At 45.6% G+C, this 19,917-nt stretch overlaps 1 long non-coding RNA gene across 9 annotated transcripts in view; it reads right to left on the bottom strand.

The window, feature by feature from the left end:
* The window catches only part of LOC144771839 (uncharacterized), a 131,420-nt gene extending 116,428 nt beyond the window's left edge, over positions 1 to 14,992 (bottom strand). For all 9 annotated transcript variants that reach the window (XR_013599504.1, XR_013599511.1, XR_013599505.1 and 6 more), the window contains exon 1: positions 14,783 to 14,992. This is a non-coding gene — a long non-coding RNA (uncharacterized LOC144771839). The remainder of the gene's footprint in view (positions 1 to 14,782) is intronic.
* Between the last annotated feature and the right edge of the window lie 4,925 nt (positions 14,993 to 19,917).

Raw genomic sequence — 19,917 nt, 5'->3', positions numbered from 1 at the left:
TTGCTTTTTAAGACACTCATAAAAGCACATAAAAACACACAACTCATTACACAGCAAATTTTAAAAACATAATATTATTAAGTAATTAATGATAAAAAACATTCAATTAAATCACTATCTTTTAACTCATTGTAGGCTAGATGGTTATATTACAAAGCATTTCCTGTACCAAAGTGCTTTCTTTAAGAACATTGCCTCCCTCCAGGCTGTGTTAATTTTCCAGGAATTGCAGTGCTGTAAACTCAGGATGACATTGTCTAATGCCCAAAGATTTAAAAATTGGAATAATCCACGTTTTTCTTAATTCAGAATAAAATCTAAAAAATAGAACAACATGAACGGTGCATTGTTCTGAATGGTTATCACAGGGACACAGTTGCATCTCCCGTGACCAATCATTCATTTTTGGAAAGCTTACAAGTTTATGAAAGATCCCAAGTCTGAATCTGGTCAATAAAAACATGTCATAGCCACTTATTAAATAAGGTTGCATACAAAAAGTGGTTAAAATCATTTGGTTATACCACACAGTGAGCTTAGTGATCTCTGCTGAAACTCTGATCGTCTCTATTAGCATTAGGCCCTCTTTTCTTAACTCTTTCCTCGTGATGATCAGCATAGTGCTGGGGTAGGTAAAATATTCTAAGTGGCCTAGATCAGGCATAAAATCTAGGGCATACATTAGGACATACCTTAACCAACGTCCTGTTTCAAACTGTCCAATAAAATGTCTTGATTAAGCGTAGTTTTTAACGATGTACAGATCCTATGCCATAAGATGATAGGCTCCAATTTTATAAGGTCAGTAATGTACGGTATGCCCATCTCGGAATGGCAGACATACGATGATGTACTGCTCGGTACTGCCAGGATATATCGTAAAATTAAATTTTCCACTATTTGTAGGGGCTGCACACCTACAAAACCCCATACCTCTGCACCATACATGGCCATGGAAGTACATTTAGCCTTATAAATCTGGATGAGCTCAACCGGCAGCCTCCTACCCAACTTTTTTGAAATATTAACAAGGGGGGCTGTAGTTTTTAAAAACAATTTTATTTTTTGCTAGCACTGCTCTGGCCCAAAGGTCATTCTGTTTGAAAAGTGTACCAAGATATGAAAATCTCTTAGTGAACCCTACCTTCTGCTCATCTATATACATTTCCCTACACCTCAGACTGCCTTGACTACACCTCATTATAAAGGTTTTCAAGGTTTTCACCCTAAGGTCAAGATTACGCATAAAGGCTACAAAGCCATTTAAGACCTTTTATAGTCCCACTTGAGTGTGTGACATCAAAACGGCGTCATCTGCATATAGAAGTGCAGGTATTGGGTTTCCTGCTATTTGGGGAAGGTCTTGGCAATCTTTGATCAGTGCTTCACCCTGACCATTAATATAAAGGTTAAAAAGAAATAGGGCTAGCACACAGCCTTGCCTAAACCCCTCCTTATTGGGAACGGGGGAGAGCACTCGCCATTGATACCGTATCGCATTCTCGCCTTTGCATCACTGTATATCCGTCTAAGGTAGTGGATGATTTGTGATTCCATCCCCACCCCCTCGAGGATCTCAGTTAGCTTGCTGTGCCTAACACAGTTAAAAGCTGCTGTGAGAGCCACGAAAGCTCAAAAAGCCTACCCTTCTTCACCCTTGTATACTTCCCTATAATAATATTTAGATTTAAGCTCTGTTCTACAGTCCCTAAGCCCTCAAGGAAACCATATTGGATGTCAGATAAAACCTTATTATCCTTGGCCCATTCTTGTAGTCAAGATAATTGGCCTACCACTTTTATCAGGGAGCCCAACAATGAAGTTGGCCTATAACAGCCAGCATCCTGGCGATCCCCCTTTTTAGGTCTCGTCCTTTACCATTCCGAAGGAATGGGAAATGGCCGAGAATTCAAGTGCTCGAACTGATTGTCAAACCACCGCTTTTTTTCGTGGCGTTTTCTTCGAGTGCACGTACAGGCACGCGCTTTTGGCCCATACACTTTCATGGCCATCTGTTCCTGTTCCTCAATGTCCCTCCCACCCTTCGTTTGATCTTGCCGCGAGTTCAGGCTAATGGCCCTCCCCCAGCACAGAGCGCGCATCGCGGCCGCACAGCACATCAAAGGGCTTCTCCCAGCGTGTGCTGTGCAGCTTCTCCTCCCCTAATTATGTGGCCGGCCGTACTTGTGTTTCCTGGCTGCTTCCCGGCCGCTCTTGTATTTAATTAGCAGCAGCAGCATTTCTCCTGCGCCAGGCCACATCAAAGGCTCTGTGCCACTTTCACCCACACAGCAACACTTACAGACACGCAACGCCACTCACACCCACGCAAGCCCACTATCATCCACGCAACACCACACTCACCCACGCAACGCCACTCACCCAAGCAACACCACTCACACACGCAACCCCACTCATCCACGCAACCCCACTCATCCACGCAACACCACTCATCTAAGCAACCCCACTCATCCACGCAACGCCACTCATCCACGCAACACCACTCATCTAAGCAACCCCACTCATTCACGCAACGCCACTTATCCACGCAACGCCACTCATCCACGCAACGCCACTCACCCATGCAACGCCACTCACCCACGCAACACCACTCACCCACGCAACACCACTCACCCACGCAACCCCACTCATCCACGCAACGCCACTCATCCACGCAACGCCACTCATCCAAACAACGCCACTCACACATGCAACGCCACTCACCCACGCAACACCACTCACCCACGCAACACCACTCACCCACGCAACGCCACTCACACATGCAACGCCACTCACCCACGTAACGCCACTCACTCATGCAACGCCACTCACTCACACAATGCCACTCACACACGCAACGCCACTCACACACGCAATGCCACTCACACGCGCAACGCCACTCACACGCGCAACGCCACTCACACGCGCAACACCACTCACACGCGCAACGCCACTCACACGCGCAACGCCACTCACACGCGCAACGCCACTCACACGCGCAATGCCACTCACACACGCAACGCCACTCACACACGCAACGCCACTCACACACGCAACGCCACTCACACACGCAACGCCACTCACACACGCAACGCCACTCACACGCGCAACGCCACTCACATGCGCAACGCCACTCACACGTGCAACGCCACTGACACGCGCAACGCCACTCACACGCAACGCCACTCACACGTGCAACTCCACTCACACGCGCAACTCCACTCACACGCGCAACGCCACTCACACACGCAATGCCACTCACACGCGCAATGCCACTCACACGCGCAACGCCACTCACACGCGCAACGCCACTCACATGCGCAACGCCACTCACACGCGCAACGCCACTCACACGCGCAACGCCACTCACACAGGCAACGCCACTCACACAGGCAACGCCACTGACACAGGCAACGCCACTCACACACGCAACGCCACTCACACACGCAACGCCACTCACACACGCAACGCCACTCACACACGCAACGCCACTCACACACGCAACGCCACTCACACACGCAATGCCACTCACACGCGCAACGCCACTCACATGCGCAACGCCACTCACACGTGCAACGCCACTGACACGCGCAACGCCACATACACGCAACGCCACTCACACGTGCAACTCCACTCACACGCGCAACTCCACTCACACGCGCAATGCCACTCACACACGCAACGCCACTCACACGCGCAATGCCACTCACACGCGCAACGCCACTCACACGCGCAACGCCACTCACACGCGCAACGCCACTCACACGCGCAACGCCACTCACACGCGCAACGCCACTCACACAGGCAACGCCACTCACACAGGCAACGCCACTGACACAGGCAACGCCACTCACACATGCAACGCCACTCACACACGCAACGCCACTCACACACGCAACGCCACTCACACATTGTGGGTGCAGATTGTGGGTGCAGATTGTGGGTGCAGATTGTGGGTGCAGATTCAGAGAAAACTCAGCAGCACCACCACCATTGCAATGCAATAGGTCTCGTTTTAACGCAAATTTAAGCTATAGGCCTTGTAAATGGCAAAGCCTTTTATTTATGTTCCAAAAACCAGAACGCAAAAATAAAGGGCATAATCATTTACAATGCTAATAGTTCAGACTCGCGTTATTGCGAGACCTATTGCATTTTCAATGCTTGTTTGTTGAAAATTGGAACTAATATTGATTCCGCCCAAGTTATTAAAAAAGGGAAGAACAGCTTGCAGTGGTTACCTGGGTTATAAGCGGTCCACATAGATTCACATTTGACTCATATAAGTCTACAGAGACCCCATCCGGCCCAGTGGCCTTACCACCCAGACTTGCTAAAATATCACGATTTACTTCATCCAGTGTAAACTGGAGATTGGTATGATGGATCAAGGGTGCCAGAGCAGCATACTCATGATGGTGGATATCTGGCGCTTAAACTCTCCCCTCGCCATTATACACCGTGGAGAAATGCTCGATCCATTGTTCTTCTGTTATGGCTATTTCAATTGTCAGACCACCTCCAGGAGTCAAAAAGGGTGTTTTCACCTCTTTCCAGAAAGCTGAACTATTTTTGATAAAGAGGCCTCATGCAGGGATACCCACGCTTCTTTTCTCAGGGATACTTTTCATTCTTTAAGTGCTAGCCTATTAGTCCCTTTAGCCTGTCTGATATCGCTTGGGTTTCTTGGGGTCTTGTGTATTTCATGCTTTAAGTTTGCATATGCTTGTGTGCACTTCGAATCAAACCACCCCTGTTGGTTCCCTTTATTGCAATGCTGTACGAACAGGGCCTCCTTTATGGCTCCTGAAATTTCTTGAAATGAGGATAGAACACTATCAGGTGAAGCTATTTCATTTAGACATACATTTAGCTGTCACTTGTTTTGTGATGTCTAAGGGATCCGCCATCGACCAGCGCAGAGCGTAACCGTTTATCCTGTTACTTGTTAGATTTTGTGAAACCTGAACAGTTTCATCCCGTTTCCCAGATGGTCTTTTCGGCAATAGGACAGAAATGCTCATTGGAAAGTGGTCACTCAATGAGTTGTCATGTGTGGTGAAAGATTGAAGTCTACTTACCTAACTATTTGACACCAATATGTAGTCTATATTGGTAAGAAAACCTCTACCATTAAAAGTGTAGCTCATCGGAATGGGCGTGGCACATAACTCATTTGCAAATTCCAAGTCAAGGTCAAACAACACCTCGTTATACAATTCCCCCAATTTTATGTGTCGAAAATGGGTATTACTAATCCTGTCCTCATTTATGAATCCACACAATTTACCATCCTCATTTGAGTATAGGGCGCAATTAAAATCCCCTCCCAGAATTAAAAATATATCCTTGGCATTGTACGAAGATTTTAAATCATTACCCAGTCTATTCACAACTACCCCAACTTGGTCCGAGGGAATATTATTGTAGAAGTTTGTCAACGCAATGCAGTGCTTCCTATCCACATGGATTTTGATCAGTTGATAATAGATCTCTTCTGTATACATCTCTATTTCTGTTACATTCAACCTGTTGGAGATGTAAGTGCAAAGCCCACTCTTTGCCCTTCCACGAACCACCTCAACGGCTGGGGTGTGAAAGGTTTTATAACCATTACTATGCATTATGTCTTTTTCCCAGTTTCCCTGAAAACACATTACCACACAATGTAATATAAAATCACAGAAGGAAGGAAAAAGAAAAGGAAAGCAAGACAGAAAGTGGGCAAGCAGAGAAGCAAGAAAACCAGAAATAAGGAAAGAAAGAAAGAAGGCATGAAATAAATAAAGATTGAAAAAAATAAGGATGGAAAGAAAAAAGGCAAGAAAGACAGAAATTAGACAAGAAAGACAGAAAGAGGTCAAGAAAGACAGAAAGAACGGAAGAAAGTCAGAAAGGAAAAAGACACGTATAAAAGAAAGAAGGCAATACAAAGGAAGGAAAGAGAAAGAAAGAAGGCATTAAAGAAAGAAGGAAAGAAAAAAGAAAGAAGGAAAGAAATAAAGAAAAAAGAAAGATGACAAGAAAGACAGAAAGAAGGGAAGAAAAAACAAAGCAAGTAAAAACAAAGGAAAGAAACAAGGAAAGAAGGAGAGAAAAAGGGTGGGAAGGAAAGAAAGGCAGAATGAAGAAAAGAAAGAATACAGGAAAGATAGAATGAAGGAAAGATAGGGAAAGAATAAAAAGAAAGGAAGGAAGGATAGAAAGATAGACAAAAAAGAAAAAAAGAGGTTAAAAAATGGAAGAAAGTCAAGAGAGAAAAGAGCTGGAAAGAAATAAAGAAGCAAGAAAAGAAATAAAAAATGTGTTACAACTGATGCAGTTTAAGCACTATAAAGGCCAGTTTTCTTCCTATCCAAGATGTATTAAAGAATAAAATTGTTCTGCTTTTATAGAATGAATGAATAACTTTATTGTTCAGTTAATTAAAACTTACAATTAAAAACAAGTAAAAATCAATCACTTTGTTGTTTAAAACTTGTGTTTTAGCTCCCCAATTCCAATTTCCCTGTCCCCGTCAAAGGAAGTTATCAGAAGCTATTTCTTTCTATTTTTACATCACGATGTCAACATGAAATTCATTTTCATGTTTAAGTGCCAATTAAAGGCATAGGCGGTGCAGGTTGTGGCCTAGATCTTAAAGGCTCTCTACATTATGATACTTCATGCACTCCTCAGACCCAGTAACCCTGTACCCATCAGCGTCAGCTTTTCCATTCCATTGACACATCAATATGTAAACAGGAGATCGATGGGGAGACAGATAAAGCCTTGGTCTTAAGGGGTTTGCAAATGAAAGTGCTTACTGCATTATCAAGTGTGTTAAAAGCTAAGATAAGTGATAAGTATGCAATCTAAAGAAAGATTAATAAAAGATCATAACCATGATCTTAGAGGCTCACTAATTTAATGAGTTAGGTAAATTTGGCAGGATACAGTACTGGTTTTGAGTAGACAAGATACGCTCAAGAGATGTAATCAATCACAGTTGTATCCATGATCTTAAAGGCTCTCAGGATGGAAGTGGTTGGTGCATTAGCAAGCTACCGTACAAAGATAAAGTGGATGAAATGCAAACATCAAACAGAGAAAGTTGTACCCGTAGTTTTAAAAACTCACTAAGTAAAGTGCTTAGTGAAAACAGGCTACTAAGGGGAATGGGTACCGTAGGCAAAGGGGAACATCACTTACAACGAATTTTTTACAACGCACTACCATTACATCGCAACCATTACAACGCAAACCATTACAACGCAATGCGCTGGGGGGCGCTCTAGGATAGGGAATGTATTTAATATACTATCCAACACCTTCCCTGCTATCCACGGGGACTGGAGTTGGAATAGTAAATTAAATAATTCACTATCCAGCGCCTAAAAGCATTATGCGTTGTAATGGTATGCGATGTAAAAACCGCGTTGTAAAGGCATGCGATGTAAAAGCATGCGTTGTAGTGACACCAATCCGTAGGCAAAGTACAATCAGCGCATTAGCGATAAAAATTGTATCCTGTCACTACAGATCTTGTTTAGCCAACATTCTTTCTGACAGTGCCATAAATTTCAAGAATTTCCCATAGAACAATAGGTCTTCTCCTTGTGGACAGTCTATTACTCCCTTTTGGCACATGTGGATTCCTCAGAAAGTGATATTTCAAAAGTCCCTTTCGCTCTGCCTTCAATGCAGGGCATGTACAGACAATTTGGCAAATGTCTTTCTTTCCATATTAGCACAGCCAGCATGTGGTCACCATAGTTTGTCTCAGCCAAGCAGTGGAGTTACTTATGGTGTTAAAGCTACCCAGCCGGTAACTCAGCAACTTGAGCGTTTCCCTTAGCCCAAACAGTTCTTCTAAGTATGGTTGAGGCTTCAGGAGACCAAATGAGTGTATTGTCATCCATGCATGTGAACTTTTTGTCAGCAAGGCTTTGTTAGTAAGGGAAGAAAGCTGTTTGACTGCTGAAAGAATATCTCTGTTGAAAGCAGCCTAAATGAGAGTTGAGGCCCAGAGTGGCTCAGCCTGCAACGTTGTTAAAGGCGGGTTCATATTTGTGTACCTGTGTGATATATGGATCAGCTATAGCAGTCTATAGTACATTGCTTAGTGTGCCTCCCGACACGTTCTTTAGTTCATAGCAGGTTTCTAAATAGGTGCCAAGGCTGGTTAGGTTCTGCCTCTGTAACCCAAATTCTAGTCTAATTTGGGCTAGTGAAGTATGTCGTGGGAGGATAAACATCCTCCGATAAGTGCCAGCAATTGCATTATCAAATACTTTATCTGATCTCCCCCTCCGTGCTTCTGCTCCATACACTATTAAAGGTATGTGTTTTGAGACCATGACTTGTAGTAGTAATGGTTGAAAAGACAAGCCCTTTACAGTGTTCCTTAGAGAGCAGAAAACAGACATTAGGGTATTACTTTTTCTTAGAAACGAGCAATAGTGCATAGTAAATGAGCCTCTTGAGTCAAAGATTACCCCAGATACTTATACTCTGTCACTGATTACAAGGACGAGCCATCCAGATGGAATGTTGGCGGTGGGCTTCTGCTTGTACTGACTAACATTGAATTTGTTTTGTTGAGGTTGACATTGAACCCATGCTTGGCAAGGTACATTGCTGTGGCGTTCATTAGTCTTTGCAGGCCAAACCGGTGTTGGACATGACGATAGGGGGCGTAGCAATGAGCATAGTGGCGGACTCAGGATCCCCATACACGTTGGTACAGAGGGCAGTATGGACGGAGAAATTCCTGCCCTGCCTGGGCCCACATCTTGAACCACCGGACATCAGACCGGTCACGTACCTAGGTAACCGCATCCCCATCGTGGGCTATCGACCGTTGACGTTCGAATTCAGGGGGCGCAGCGCTGTCTGCAAACTGTACGTGACGGAGAAAGGCCCCTCAGTGCTAGGTTGGATGGACCAGGGCGATTTAGGCATCAAACTGGACCCTGGAGGAGCAGTGCAGGTGTTGTTAACGGAACCCGAACAGTGGCCAGACCTGGAGAAGTGGAGGAGAGACTTTCCCAAGGTGTTTGGGGGTAAAGTGGGAAAACTAGAGAAGTTTTCTCACAAAATCATCCTCAAGAGTGATGCCATACCAGTGTCGCACAAGGTGCGGAATGTACCGATAGCCGCGAGGGAGGCGGTGCAAAAAGAATTGCGCGATCTGGAAGGAAACGGCATCATTGAACCCATCACATGTGCAGAGTGGCTGGCCCCCCTGGTGGTGGTGATGAAACCAAACGGCAAGGTCCGGCTATGTGTGGACCTCCGAGAGCTGAACAAAAGCATTGTTGTAGAGAAGTTTCCGTTGCCTCGCATTGAGGAAATGCTGGCAAAAACGGAGGGAAAGAAATGGTACTCCACCATCGATCTGACATCCGCCTACCATCAGATAGCGTTGCACCCAGAGAGCAGGAAGTTGACGTCGTTTATCACCCCGTTCGGGTGCTACCAATTCTGCAGGATGCCATTTGGGCTGGCATCGGCTGCGGCCGTGTTCCAAAAGCTGATGCACCGCCTCTTCAAAGATGTCTAAGGAGTCCAATACTTCCAAGACGACATCTTGGTGATGGGAAGTGATCAAAAGGACCATGACGCCAAACTGTCCAAAGTATTGGGAGTGCTGGAAGAAAGAGGGCTGACAGCAGAATGGGGAAAGTGCCACTTAGGCATGCCAGCCGTCACCTACCTAGGACATGAAATTGGAGAACGAGGGGTGACTCTGAAGAAGGAGAACGTCAAGGCTATTTGTGACGCTCCACCGCCAACCAGCAAGGAGGAGGTCAGGTCGTTCCTCGGCATGGCCTAGTACTATAGTAAGTTCATACAGCATTTCGCATCGAAGACACACCACATGCGGATGCTGACGAGAGAAAAGACAGCATTTGTATGGTCAGAAGAGACCCAGAATGAGTTTGAAAGTGTCAAGAAGGAGGTAGCCCAAGCTATACCCCTCAGAGGATATGACCCACAAGGACGGACAACAGTCACTACAGACGCCAGTGACAAAGGACTGGGCGCAGTCCTTATGCAAGACAGAGAAGGAGGTGCCACGGAAACCATCTGTTTTGCTTCCAGGGCCCTGACGGACACGGAAAAGAGGTTCAGTGTCATCGAGAAGGAAATGCTGGCGGTGGTCTGGCCCTTAGGAAGATTTTGACAATTCCTGTGGGGCACAAGGTTCCGGTTGAGGACAGATCATAAGCCGCTGGTAAGGGTCCTCACATCCAGCGGACATGCAGTGCCACCCCGAGGATAGCCAAAATGACTCTTAAACTGCTGGAATACTTTTACGATGTCGAGTACATCCAGGGGAGCAGGAATAAAGTAGCAGACTATCTGAGCAGGGCATCGGCAATGGATAAGGCGGAAGGAGATAAGTTAGAAGAAGATGAAATGGTAGCCTTGATGGAGGATCCAGAGAGAGTAATCAGCAGCCAAGAATGGGAAGAAGCGTACAGTGCAGACAAGAACCTTCTCCAGGTAAAGGGGTACATCACGGGCGGATGGCCGGAGAAAAAACACGTGAGTGGTGAGATGAGAAGGTATTTCGAGGTGCGAGAAGAATTCTCAGTGGATGACAAGGGCATCTTCGTGTACCGAGGAGACAAGGTGGTACCCCCAGAAGGGCTCATCACCAGACTGCGGAATGTACTGCATGAAGGTCACCTAGGAATTGGGAAAAAGAAGTTGAGGACCAAACAAGGCTATTGGTGGCCCGAAATGGACACGCAAACGGAACGTCATGTCAAGGAATGTGGCCAATGCCAACAAGCCGACAAGACCTTGACACCTTTGAGGCCGTCCATAGGAAGGTTCGACACACCAAGAAATCCTTGGGAGGAACTCTCCATTGACATTCTGGGTCCCATCCTTGATGACCAAGGTACCCCGAAGTACATATGTGCTCTAATAGACAGATATTCGAAGTGGCCAGAAGTGCTTGTCAAAGAGGAAATGGACACGGACACCATACTAAAGTTCCTCACCACCATCTTCCTCAGGGAAGGCATCCCCAAAAGTGTGTTAAGCGACAATGGTTCACAATTCACGTCTGACAAGTGGTTAAAGTTTATGGAAAGGAACGGGGTCTGCCCCAAACACACGTCCATATACCATCCGGCCGGAAACGGACAAGTGGAACTGTTCAACCGAGTCTTGATGGGTTCCATCCAAGCGGCCATAATGATGGGGAAGGACTGGGAGAAGGAAGTGCTACACATGGTATGGGCCTATCGAATCACTCCCACAGGAACAGGATACAGCCCCTTCCAGATCCTTAGAGGAAGAGATCCATTCACTAAGGACAATAGGGCGTGGAAGGACAAGACGGTGACCTGTAAGTGGTCCCCGGCGGTGGTGCAAGCAAACCTAGAAAGGGCCCAGAGGATATATTCAGAACACTACAACAAGAGGAGAAATGTGAAGGACACACAGTTAGAAGAAGGAGAATGGGTGAGAGTCAAGTTGGCCACGCTTCAACGCAAAGGAGACAGCAAGTATAGTAAGCCACTCCAAGTCAGAGAAGTGTTGGGCCGAGCGTCCAGACTGAGTGATGGAAACGTGTGGTCCCAAGATCGCATGGCTCGATGTAACAAAATAGTACAATGGACCCCGGAGGCACGAGAACCTGAAGTGTTGGACCAAGGGACAGGGCGACAGAACGCCGATGAACAGGAAGGAGGAGGAGACAATGCAGAAATGGGTGGGGGAGCAGAAGGTGTATGCACCCCACGCACGAACAATATTGGATTAAGACAGGAAGAACATGGCGGCCTGGTGAGAGAGTTGGCCCACGAGGATAAGGAGGCGGAGACGATAAGTAAGGGAGAGAAGGAAGTTACATCCACTCCGGTAAGGTGCACCAGAGGTGGGCGCAGGGTAGTGAGACCGGCCAGATTCAGAGACTTTGAAATGGGGGAAGGAAAATAAGGCCCCATAGACTGAATGTCTTCTTCGGACAAAAAGGGGGAGATATGTAGTGTTGCCGCTCTAGTGGTTCACGCTACGTCACCGCGTAGCGTGAAGGGCGGCCATTTTGGGTCGCGCACAGCGAGCGCGATCATTCAGGTGCCGGAGCCGTGTGAAGCAACACGCTCGGCGCTCTGTGTGTTTAAGTGTTGTATGCAATAAATAACTTACCTGCAACTACGACCAGTTGTCTGCCTCATACATAAATCGGCAACTTTACAAGTTCGTGTGGTGTTGATCAGCTTTATCGACCCCTTTGGAGCAGAGGCGATGTTCAATGGCAACAATTTGGTCTGCTGACATTCCCTTTTGTTTATTTGGCACAAATGAACAGGTCCGAATTTCTTCGATTTGAGAAAACCGTAGGGCTACTTGTGCAGATTGGATGCCTAGAGGTTTATCTACATGTGCCAAGGCAGGGCGTGATCCCTCGTCTGTAGCCGGGTTCTAAATCTAGTAGGGTTGATCGAGGCCTCCAGAGATGCCTACTTTGCTAGTTGAGTGTTTCGTATAGTGGATGGTTTTGTAAGTGCCAGAGGTGTTTTAGGGGTCTCCATGTTGCCGGTATCTGCATTAGCGCTTGTTTTCCACTAGATGGGGTTCCTTCAATGTCAGAAGGGGCTCCCTCCTCTTACGGTTTGTTGGCTGTAAACTTAGTGGCTGTTATAAAGATGTAGAATAATTTGCTTGTAGTTGAAACTCCTTCAATGAGCTGATGATTCTGAGCTTTCCTAAGCCTTTTGCGCTGTTTCCAGTGAGATGAGAGGTAACTGGCCGAGCGCTATGTGTGCCCATCCTGAGAGGAGACTGAACACGTGCGTTGCTCTGGTGGCAAGCGTTATTTGACGCATCTGTTTGTTGCTTCTGTTAGAAGCTCTGTCCATTCCGTTTTGAGCAGTTGATTCATGTGTTGCTGAAAGTCTTGATTTCATTGGAGCTTTATCTCTGTCAGCACTGATGCTAAGGTGGCAGGGAGGCACACAAGTGTGTCTATCACCGGGCCACATGTGCAAACTGAGACGAGTTGGACTGCTTCAGATTGTGATCGAGTTCAGGGCACCTCGTTTGGAGTTGATTTTGAGCCGTGACCAGGGGCGTAGCTAGAGCTTGTGGCACCCGGGGCTACCCCTCAGATTGCCGCCCCTTGGGGGGGGGGGGTGCTGGGGAAAAAGGTCGGTGAGCACTTGAAAGATGTCCGAGTCTCCGAGGAGAGACACGTAGTATTGCTGCTAACAGTTACCTCGATCATGCATATACATGACATGGTCAAAGGCTAGACAGTTGAATACACCGGTGACTGGCAGTACAAAAGAGAACACACAGACTGCATGATCTATCTGGGGACTCGCCTTAAAATACTTTACCACTATATCATCTCAATACTCTCCCACACCACCACACTGGCAACCCCACCTCAGCCCTGGACACTCCCCAATCAACACGCAACCACCTCAGCACTACCACGTTAGCACCTTCCAGCACCACAACACTATTCACTACCACCCAATGCAAATCACAAGTAAGCCAAGCACTACATTTCTCCAACAATATAATCCAACCAAACCACATTACAGCATGGCACAGTCGCAAAATAAATGCCCTGCTAACCCCGACTGCAGTAAAACTGGTCTAACAATACCACCTTCCTCTATTCCACCACAGCGCTATCACCAATACCATAGCAATACCACCTGAGAGACCCACATTACCACCTGTCACTACCAAACTACGATTCCCCATCACTCCACTACATAATCCCTTTCTATTACCTTGTCATATCACAAGCAGCAGCATCCCCTCACATTACAACCACTTCACCTCTGACAACCACACTATCCCTGTTACACTGCCACCTGACTCCCAGCTCAGAGTACCACGCACCTACCCCACCCCTCCACTAACTTCCAGGAAAGTCCACCACTGAGCCCCAGCATCACACTGCCACCTGGTGAAGTAACAATCCAACACTGCACAACTAAGCAGGCACAACATTAATGTCTCCCTCACCCTTACAACGCCCACTACTACAACCAGCAAACCAGGTCTTGCTGCTGCCGAAGCGACGTGGAAGCCACCAGTCTCCCACCTCAACACGAGTTGGCAAAACCAAGCAGTGGCTGGTACGGTACTCAAGGCAACATGGGAGCGTGGGGCTGGTAAATGGAGAGGACAGAAACTATCTAGCTTTTCCTCTGGATTATTGTGGAGAGACTGGTGTGCTCTGGATTTCACAGGATTTCTTGCTTATTAGAGAGAACAGTTTTAGGCGACACAGTAGCCACATGAAATGAGACACAATATGACATCCCATTCTAAAAAATTAGCAAAGAACAACATGTGATGAACAGTGGCTTGTCGACCCAGCGCTGTGTCTCACAGACATACTGTCCTTTGTTTTTTTTATCATTCTTGGCGCTCCCTAAATGTAATCAAGATGTTTGCCATTCATATTCTTAGTCATGGCACTGCTTTTGTCCACGTTTCTAACCAACTGATAGTTACGGGCTTTTTAGGTAGCACTTTTTCTACTCTTATTGTCCTATTACACACGCATGCAATAGTGTCACTACACTATCATTTAAATGTCGATTTTCCTGCAGGTTGGGGAATTCTGAAGTAATATGGGTTTTAGAAGTGGTGCATCATATTAGATCCAAAATGAAATCTAAAGGCAGGGTGCAATTTGCAAAACGAGTCTGGGTCACGGGGTGCTTGTTGGAACAGACGGTCGTGCACGGTGCAATCATTGTAATCAGGTGGACGGACCGGACGGTTCTTTATTCTTTCATCCTCTCTCTCTCACCTTAAATTATTTTATAGTTGCGTGCCGCCCGCAGCCATAGACAGTAAAGCAACAGTCTGCAGCAGGGCCAGGCAAGAAGAATGTTGGTCTCCACGCACTAGTCTCCGACTCCTCAACACGGCGGGAGGGGCGGTGAGCGCGCAGCACGTAACGCGTCACACTGGCTGGCTACGGTGCGGCGAGGCGAGGGCTGTCCCAAAATGTCCTTACAGGGCCGTCATTGGTTGCGCTCGTGCGCATCGCGCACGCTACCACTGATTGACGGCCCTGGAGGACTAGTGTGAGCGAGGCTGGGAGGTGGGGGCCCCAACAACGGTCGGGTTCACTGATTTGATTGATTCGATCGATTTCAAACCGATTTATTCAATTGCAGCATGCATCCATGTATTTAGATATGCCATTGCCATGCAATCCCAAATTGTCTGTGCTAGTTAGTGCTAACTTCAGATGGGAGCCGACGGGTTTATCAAAGTGATGACTGCATGATTGTTTTATTGAGTGTAAAGCGCCGCCGCGCCCCGCCGCCCTACAGTCACTGTCACAGGCTGCCACGGCCGCAACGGGCCTCGGCCTCCAGTCAGTGACAGTCAGTGGCGGCGTGGCCGCCTCAGAAAAGGTCCAGCCTGGGGCGGACCGCCTCCCCCCGCTCCCCCCCCCTAGCTATGCTGGCCGTGACATAGATTGCTATGATGTTAACAAGGTTCATCCGTGGATCAAATTTGTTTCACCGATATGTTTGTGCGTTGTCTACTGATTGGAACGAGTGTAGCAAAACATCCCAAGGGTCCCTTGACCCCTCTTTTTGTCATGTTGATGAGCTTCGGGAGTCATCAAGATTAATACTGAGCTGGCTGGCCCATAATGGGGAGAGGAGAAGTGTAGGGTCCATGGGAGACTATTTGCACCGAACACTGCCGGGCTCAATGGGGGAGTGACTTTTAATGACAGGACTGGAGATCTTTATGGGTGGGGAGACTTGCTCATTTGCTGGATGAGAGCTGCTGTTGTTTTATTGGGTGACTGATCGATAAACCAGCAGGGCAATTTTGCAAAGAAAGATCAGTTACTTTCCTCGATGTCAAGGTGAGAGTTCACAGGCTCTGTTGCTTTTTTTTTTTGTCCTCATAGTGCCAAAACATGAAAAACAAAAATTGGATACCTCCATCAGTTCTATGCCATACTTTGCCAACCATCCGGATAGGCGAGAAAGGTGGAGCGTTCCATTTTTGATAGCACCGATACCTTCTCCAATCCCGTTCACTATATCCGTTTCATCCGCCCTAGTTACTTGGGAGATTTGGACCAATGGTGTTTTGGCTTAATCATTGGACCCAGTATCTTTTTCTCTCCAGATTAACAAATTAGCCCATATCTTCACCTTACTTTTTGGATCACAAGCCATATCACTCTCACTAATGTACATAATATTTCTTAAAAGCTCTGAGAATACCGGAGGGTCTTCTGATTTCCAGAGCCTACATATCTCTCTCCTGGCCAAGATAATCACAAAGAATATAAAATTATACATAGGTGTGTTCATATGATAGTCATTTGGCAAACCAAAGAAAATCAGACTAGTGCTTACATCAATTGGCCTCTCCAACACAGATCCCAAAAAAGCACATACCTCATTCCAATATGGTTTAATATCAGTGCATTCCCTGAAAACATGGACGTCATCCTCTCTGGGGAATTTACACCTTGGACAACTATATGCTGTCCCTGTTACCTTGGTCAGTTTTTCTGGAGACCAGTATACTCTATATGCTGTATAGAGATGATTTTTTCTCAATGCCGCAGGTTTTACTAGTTCCTGTAACATTACAAAAGAATCAGACCAAACTTTATATACATCTCTACTATTTTCCCCATTCTCTACATATTCCTCTCCCCAAAGCTTAATTACATCCGTTTTTCCCTGGTCTTCTGTATTCAACAACGATCCATACCAATATGCAACTTCCTTCTTCCAGGTGCTAACTCTAACCATTTGATCTAATAAATCTGAATAAGCTTCATCAGCCTGCCAAGATTTTGTTGACCACCAGGATGCAATCTGATAATATTTAAACCTTGTCAATGTACCTTGAGTTAGCCTGCTCAATGCCTCCCAGCTCATTAGATTGCATCCATCTTGTAGGTCTCCCCAGTTCTTTATTCCTCCACTTTTAAGAGGTATACTCAGTTGATCTTGTAAGCATTCAGGAGTGCCAGGGGAGTCCCAGACTGGAGCCTGCGTTGCATAGTATGGAATGTCCATTTTTTTTCTTATACACATCTATGTTTTCAAAGCGGCCCTTAATATTTTTAGTCTTACTTTTTTATAGAACTTTGGATCGCCATACTTAAATAGAAAGGAAACCTGACCCTGAGACGTATCTCGTAACATAGCTTTAAACAAAAGACCTAATGACGAAGAACCTGGGTTATTTATCAAAATCCTGACATTTTTTAAATGAAATGCATAACAATAAAGTAATAAATCTGGTAAGGCTAACCCCCCCACTCTTAGGCCTCTTCTCAATTTTTTCCAAGCAATCCTGGAACCCTTTGTTGCCCATATGAAGGTACTAATTTTACCTTGCAATTTGGCAATATCTTCTCTCCTAAAGCTTAAAAGTATTGTGTTATATAAAAACGTTATTTTCGGCAAAATAATTATTTTGACAAGATTTATTCTCCCATATATGTTTAAGGGGAGATTAGCCCACCTGGTTAGTAGGCCGACAAATTCCTTCGAGGTCTTCTTCCAATTTACTTTTGGTACTAATTGCACCCCTAAATACCTCATTTTGGACTTTGCCCTTGGATAGCTATTGATTTGATTCCACTCCATTATTTCAGTTTTATCTTTATTGATTACGTATCCTGAGACTGTTCCGAATTCTTGTGCCATCTCAAATAACTGTGGTATAGCTTCTGTGGGGTTAATTGTGTATAGAGGCAAGTCATCCGCATAGAGAGCGGTTTTAAGTTCCAACCCTCCCAAATGAAATGGACGCATAACTGTGTCTTGCCTTAACTTACAAACAAAAGGTTCAATATAGAGGTTAAATAATAGAGGTGACATAGGGCACCCCTGTCTTGTGCCTCTCCCTACATTAAACCAATCTGACAAAACTCCATTTACCAATACCTTAGCCTTAGGACAAAAAAAAAACATTTTTAAGAGCTTGAACAAAATTATCCTGAAATCCAAATCTCTTTAAAGTTTGCCAAAGGTACGGCCACCTAACCTGATCAAACGCTTTGGCAGTGTCTATGGCTACTAATGTGAATGGGGCTTTGTTTACTTCAGCCATATCAATGGCTCCCATTACCTGGAAGGTCAACTCATTGAGTTGCCTCCCAGGTATGAAACCACATTGATCTAAGTGGACCACCGTTTTTATAACCTTTGCCACCCGCGCTGCTAAAATACCAGTAAATTATAATCCAAATTTAGTAATGATATCGGTCTGAAAGATTTAATTGCTTGTGGATCCTTATTAGGTTTTAGAATTAGTGTGACAGTAGCCTCTGCCCATGAGGCAGGAGTAATTTTGCCACCCCCAAATATTTTATTAAACAGGATTTTCAGCATCGGCATTATACTCTCCATAACTAACAAATAAAACTCACACTGGAGCCCATCTGGTCCTGCCGCTTTCCCCTTAGTCATTTTCCTACATTGGGCCCGGATTTCTTCTTCTGTAATTTCAGATTGTAAAACAACCTTAGATTCCTCTGACAGCATGGAGAGCCTCACTGCATCTAACCATCTCTCTACTTCTGCCTGTTCTAAACTTGTGGCTTCTGTGTATAGATCGTACATAAATCTTCTTGCTTCCTCCAATATCTCCTCCTCACTACAGGTTGATCTAGCGGGACCCCGCAAATGTAAGTTGTTTATAGTGTTCCTAGCCTTTTCTGATCTTGCCTTCCAGGCTAGCAGAGAGCCACACTTTTCTCCATATGAAAAATGCTGGAGCTTGCTGACTCTCCACTTGTCTAAAAGCTTTTTATCCAACTCATCTTGATATTCTGCTCGAAGCTTATCTAGATCTTTTTCTAAGGATATAACATGTTCCAGGGTCCCCCTTAATTCCGCAAAGGCTTTCTGCAAGTCTATTTCTTTGTTTTTGATCCTTGTTATTTTCTCCTTCTCTTCATTTCTCATAACTCTTAATCTGCCTACTGATATTGAACTAAATACCCCTCTTATATAAGCTTTATAAGCCGCCCAGACTATCTGAATTTCAGCTGTATCTGTATTAAATTCAAAATACTCATCTGTTTTATTGATCACCTCCGCCCTGACCCTTTCATCTAGTAAACTAGTTCTGTCTAAAGTCCATCTCCTTTGTACATCCCTTTGCTTAATTCCCAGAATCAACTCGACTGCAGAGTGATCCGATAATATGGCTGGGGCATGTTTTATTTCTATTACATCAGAACACAATGCTTGATCTATCAAGAAAAAGTCGATTCTCGAGTGATGCTTATATTTTTTGCTATAAAAAGTATAATCTTTAGAGGCATCATTCCGTCTTCTCCATATGTCTAATAAATTAAAATCTTTAATTATATTGTTCAGCTTTGAAAAATTTTTGGGTGGGTAAATATACCTATCTCTGGAGGTACGGTCTTTTTCTTTATTTAAAACTAGATTAAAGTCCCCCCTATTATTATGGGCCCAGTGGAGTTTATTAAACATGCCTCCAATCTGCCTAGAGCAGGCGTCTCCAACCAGTAGCTCGGGAGCTACTAGTAGCTCACCAGCACCCTCAAAGTAGCTCTCAGAGGTGAAGCCAAACCAATCCGATCTCAGGGATTCTGTGTATATTAAACAAGGCAGCACTGCTCGCCAATGGCAGGACGTCTTGATAACACTCAAACACACACTCTGTTGGCCTATCAATCAATTGATCAATCAGGGATTTATAGAGTGCACTACTCACCTGTGAGGGTCTCAAAGCGCTGGGGGGCGGGGCATTTGGGCAGCTCCGGTCATTCGAAAAACCAGGTCTTGAGGCTCTTCCTGAATGCTTTCAGTATGGGGCTTCGTCTGATGCCGAGGGGGAGTATGTTCCACGTCCTGGCCGCGATGTAGGAGAATGATCTGGCTACTGTTCTGGCTCTATGGGTGCGGGTGA

Source organism: Lissotriton helveticus, chromosome 8 (assembly GCF_964261635.1).
Source record: "Lissotriton helveticus chromosome 8, aLisHel1.1, whole genome shotgun sequence".
NCBI lineage: Eukaryota > Metazoa > Chordata > Amphibia > Caudata > Salamandridae > Lissotriton > Lissotriton helveticus.
The sequence above is the reverse complement of the archived record's forward strand: the minus strand, read 5'-3'. Positions and strand labels throughout refer to the sequence as shown.